The sequence below is a fragment of the Vicia villosa genome, unplaced genomic scaffold, assembly GCF_029867415.1.
Source record: "Vicia villosa cultivar HV-30 ecotype Madison, WI unplaced genomic scaffold, Vvil1.0 ctg.005559F_1_1, whole genome shotgun sequence".
Classification (NCBI taxonomy): Eukaryota; Viridiplantae; Streptophyta; class Magnoliopsida; order Fabales; family Fabaceae; genus Vicia; species Vicia villosa.
In genome coordinates, this window is record NW_026706645.1 from 84130 (window position 1) to 90129 (window position 6000).

Sequence of the window (6000 nt, forward strand, 5' to 3'; positions counted from 1 at the left end):
TATTAGCAAGATTAGGAAATATAGTTGGGGGTCTGCCGTTTTGGCGATGTTATACCAATCGCTTTGTAAGAACGCGGTTGCCGAGAACTGTACCTTCTATGGTTGTGCGTTCCTCCTACAAGTATGGGGTTGGTGGAGACTGCCGACGCTATCCCCTGCAGGCAGGAACAACTACACGTTCCCTTATGCAACAAGGTACGTCTTTTTCAACGCTATCCCTTGAACGCTAACTCTCTTTTACATAAAAATCTGAAATAACATGTTTGCTCTTTTTTTCTTAGGTTCTGTGGTCCTAAATTGGATTACAGTAAGAATCCGAGGGGGAGTGTTATTTTGTATCGGGACCTAATTGATCACCTCCGAGCTGAAGATGTATTACCACTAAACTTTTATATGATCATATAGATGTATTACAACTCATCATCTTTTTTAATAATATGTTATTTTTTATCCTACGCGGTTTAATTGGAGACCATACTTGATGTTAGACCATGAGCCAAACGAGAGTGACCGGGAAGTTTGGACTGCAGTGACACCTATAATAAGGTTCAACATCGTGGAGATGCACCAATCTGACCGTGTGAGACTACAGTTTGGCATGCATCAACCAATCCCAGATCCCCCCACTGATTTGGGTTACTGGCATATTAAAAGAGTTAACAATCAATGGGACCACGCAGATTATCGTACATTCGCACCTGAATTTTGTGAGATGTGGAAGCAGCGTCGCAGCCGTCTGCTACAATTCCCTGTTGCCCAACTCCCCATGTTTCCAACCGCGGAATACGTTGCTTGGTTTAGAACAGTCACAACCCCTGATATGTATGTGTCCGACCCCTACTACCTCCACGACCCCCGCCAACAACAATACGCACAACAACCACCCCAACAACCACCCCAACAACCACCCCAACAACCACCCCAACAACGCCAACAACGCCAGCAACGCCGACAACGCCAAACATCCGAACAACCTTACCATGAAGAATATCAAACAACACCAACAACACCCTACCAAAGTCAACCCATCCAACAACAATCATGGGGCTTCACCCAACAACTCCATGATGCCGACCCCTCCACTAGGCTACCCGTCCAACAACAATCATGGGGTTTCACCCAACAACACTACAACGCCGGCCCCTCCACCTCCACTAGACAACCCATCCAACAACAATCATGGGGCTTCACCCAACAACACGGCGACGCCGGCCCCTCCAACTCCAATAGGCAACCCAGCCCCGACATGGGTCTAAATGACGAATATGACCCGAACGAGCAAATGACCACTCAATCGTCACAGTACCAACAACATGGATACTCCACACCCCAATTTTCACAACACCAACAATATGGTTACACCACACCCCAACAAACAATGCCATTTTCCAAGGCCAATCAAGTGCTGGGTTTTTCCAAGGCCAATCAAGTGCTGGGTTTTACCGACCATATGACGCAACTCCACCTCCAAGACCAATCTTTGAGGGCATGGGGACCCGACTATTTGACAGCAGCATACAAGAATACATGTCCAACGAGCGCATGGAGGGGCTAATCTGAGGACCACCTACCCAGACACAACAAGAACAACCAAGGAATAGGGGGGGTCATGGAGAAGTGGGTCGTCGAGATCCTTCAAACCGGATTCGAATAGTTCCAGATTGCGGAACTGGCGGTGAGATGGGTCATGGTCCGGCTCCGGGTCGGAGGGGTCATGGTCGGAGGGGTCGTGAATAGCATAATATCCATGTTTTAAAAATTTTCTTTTTTTTCCGTATTTGTAATGTTTGGACTGTATGACCGTATTTGTAATGTTGTTTCTGCATTTCTCGTATTTGTAATGTTTGGAATGAATGACATGTGGCGTTTCATTATTTATTTAATTGTTAAAACAATTTTTAAAAAATCAAAAAAACAAAATATAATTTATTTATTTATGTTAAAACAATTTTATAAATAAATAACAAAAAAATTTAAAAAAAAATAGTATAGAAACAATTAAAAAAAACAAAAAAAAATAAATAAAAAAATAACATGCACATAGGCGCCACCCTAGGTGGCTTAAAAGAGAAAAATGTACATTGAAGCCACCCTGGGTGGCGCATTAGTTAAGGGAAAATTGGTGTTGGCGCCACCAGAGGTGGCTCCTATGTGGAGACCACCTCTGAAACCTGGTCATATGTGTAATTTTGCCGAAAACATGGTTTTTGGTGTAAATTATTTATTAAACTTGGTTATTTAGATTTTTTTTCTCGCAAAACATATGTTAAAAGGTAAACTTGAATAATTCAATGAAAAAAAACACAATTAATCTCATTGATCTTTTAATTTGTTAGTCTATTTAAACATTGGACAGATTGCTTATAATGTTAAAATAAAATAGACTTTTATGTAGACTAATAGACCAATCACGCATTCAAAAAGTATACATTATAGCCTAAAAATAAGCTTATAAAATATCACATATCATACTTGGGCTTTGAAATTTTTAATAAATCAGGCTTAAGTTTGGCAAAGCCTATCTCGATTTTGCCTATTCCCGCCTCTAGTGACAATGTAAAAATATTGTCCCATTAAACTCCAGAATAAATAAGAATTGATAATATGATAAAAATGGGAGAACACACAAGCTTAATAAATATCTTCGTAAACTCATGAACTATTAATCATTAACTTCATCTTCCCCATTGCCTCAATAAGCCAAATACTAAATATTTATTTGAAAGCATATTGTCACCAATTTGGTATTTAATTTTCACCATTCTCCTTCCAATCTTTATTTAAACAAAAGTTTGATAAAAAATAATGGAGAAATATTTATTATTTTTTTATAAATAGAAAAAAATGAGTGAACACGAATGAATTACTTCAAAGCATGCATACTCACTTCATTATTATTATTATTATTAAAAAACAAACAAGTTTTAGAGGCGAACATTACTTAACAAACAAGAATGATTACAAATGAAAACGATGGAGCGACTTAATAATTGCCATTGTTGAGGAGACTTTCACAAGCTTGATTCATCGTTTGATTGGCCCTTTTACCTATCCAAAGGTTGGGGTCATCGTGCTCGTAGAAATTGATAGGATAGTCCCCGAGGGGTTCTTCTCCAGACTCTTAAACGGATACAAATTTTTTGGATCTATCTCTCACTTATTCTTTGCTTCTGATCGCGACTTTATAAGTCTATCGGGATACTAATTGCAAGTATACAGTCTATTTGTTTTAGTTTAATTTTAAAAGATATCAAACCCACAGAGACTGGGGATCAATATAGTACGATCTTATGTTACAATATTAGCTAAAGCTATCGATTTCTTGGTTGTTGGGAACAGAAACTAAATATGATTTTAATAATAAAATGTTAAGAGGACTGGTATGCAACAATCGGACGTCCAGGTTCAATAAATCATTGGCATAAATTAAGTATAGAAACACTTTTCAGAATACGTTATTTGAATTAAAAACCATCTTCTCACACTCTCGTGTTTATTGATTTAGATTATAAAATCAGCCCTAAAGTTTGCTCTTGCTAAATCATTTAATAATTGAAATTACTTTTTGAAAATCGAATAAAATATAATCAACTCTAAAGCGCTCTCGTTGTATTTAGAGTTGATGTTTTGATATCTACTATCCGGTAAAAGACCTCAAACTCTCGTTGTGTTGATTTTAAACCTTAGTTTGTAGTTTACTTTCGTAACAAAACAATTTAGTATTAATTTTAGAAATCAAAACCAGAATCATGTTTAATTAGTTTTTAAGCCAAGTCATTATCGAACCTTGTTTAGTGACCTTACATACCAGCGCGTGGGAATTAGCTAAACATGCTTTTGAATACAAACATACATAAACAGTAACGGGATATAAATTCAGACATGGTAATTGAACAAAATAATATTGAAAGCATATAAATTAAAAACCTGGGATTAAATGCAAAAAATGAATTATCTTCAAGTACCAAAGTATTCTTCAATACAGGAACAAAATTCTTCTTCGATTACACTTGAAATCCAAAAATAACAATAAACTAAGGTGTAATAATCCCTCAATGCATGGAATTATTTCTTTGAATGGTAAGATAAAAGGCTAGAAATAAAGGGTGCAAAGGAGTTGAAAATAGCAGTAGGAATTGAAATTAGCAGAGAACTTAGAAAACAAATATATGACGGAAGGGAGAGAGCTTCAAAAGTCGTAACTGGCTCTCTTTTATAACCAACTTGTATGACATAGACTCCCTAGAATCTAGGAAGCACAACTTCTTTCGTGTGAGAACTGGTCCTTGATCGTGTGAGGATTGGGCTCTCTTTCAGTGCGTGGGCTTCTTCTGGTTTTAACTGGACTAATTTGTGTGCCTTTCGCAACCATGGTGTGCCGAGGGGCGCACCTTTTTCTTCTATGCCAGACGTAACTGTCCATGTGTCGCCCGTAACAACCTCATGTTATGGTTTCTTTAGTTGACACTTCTGCTTCATAGCAGAAGTGTATTATTTTGGTTATTTTCTCTTGATTTCACCATGTAGCTTCATTTTGGCTTGAATAATTATAAATACCTAAAAACATGATAAAATACCAACGTGAAACAATATATTCGATAAAATGGAGGAACAGTTCATGTAAATTAAGCCAAAAATGCAATACAATTTCGTGTTATCAAACTCCCCTACACTTGAACCTTTGCTTGTCCCCAAGCAAATAAATCAACATGACAATATGTAAAGCACAGATTAAACGTAGTTGACACAACATCGAATCACATGTTGTTGTATCATAATTTCGTTAGAACGACTAAAGCTCAATTTCACATAAAAGATACGGTTTAAACACTAGACAACTCCACTCATGCAAACCATTTTGAATCATGCTATCATAACTTTAACCTAGTTATTTTGGCTAAATTTCACCCGTTTTCATTCGAGCGCAATCACATTAAGCCCTTTATCTTTACACGTACATAGTAGAGTAACCGGCTAGCGACTATGATCCATATAAGCAAGGGGTTCTGGAACGTATTCGCGGTAACCTCTTTTTACCTTAATTGCAAGTTGTGGGGGATCAAACTGTAGTCCCCCCTACCAAGTTCAGTACCAAATACTTCTGAACCAACCGACAACAAGTTTCTCCTTTGGATTAAATGATCGAGTGAGGGTCACCTAAATTAGTCGGCGAATTCCTTAGTAGCTTAAATGATAAAGCATGTAACATTTTCAATTATTCGGGATCATTCACTTATTTTCATCGGTTCTCTACGTAGTTTGTGCTTTAGACGGTGCCGACTGCTAAATAAACTACTCGGGGTTAATTTAAAGCTAAAGTTTAAGGTTTTCGGTATAATAGGTACTCAAATCGGTCTTGCATAATTGGGAGTCCTAAAGTGTCAAGACCGTAACGATTTTGTTTAATTTTGCTTAGATTTCTAGCGTATTTTAAAGTTTGGTAACCAACAACCAATTCGAGTGTGTCGGTTCATGCGATAATAATTTTTTTTTGTTATGGCTCAAGAATTTAAAGAAAAAGGGGGAAATCTAATAATAAACGAAAAAGTTGCATACAAGGACTTAAAAGTACATGAATTTTTATTGAAGGGGAATGACAAAAGAAATGAGTGAAAATTAAATCTATTTAGAAAGCAATAAAAATAAAAACGATAAAGTTTCCTTCCCCACACTTAAATTTAACATTGTCCTCAATATTTCGAAATAAGGTGAGAAAAGAAAGTAAAGGCAGCAGGCGCTCTACTCTCGTCCTTGTCATCGTGCTCTACCATGTGCTCTGCCACGTCCTTCATATCCGGGTACACCGACATGGCAAATGATCTTATGGAAATCATCCATGCGAACACTAAGTTTACCCATCTCTTCAGTCAAGCTAGCTATTCGCCTTTCGTTCCTCTCGCCGTACTCTTGTTGTTGCTGCTGCATTTGTTGCATAATTTGCATCATTGCAGTTTGTTGTGTTTGTATTTCTAACATTCTAGAACCTTGTTGCGATATGGC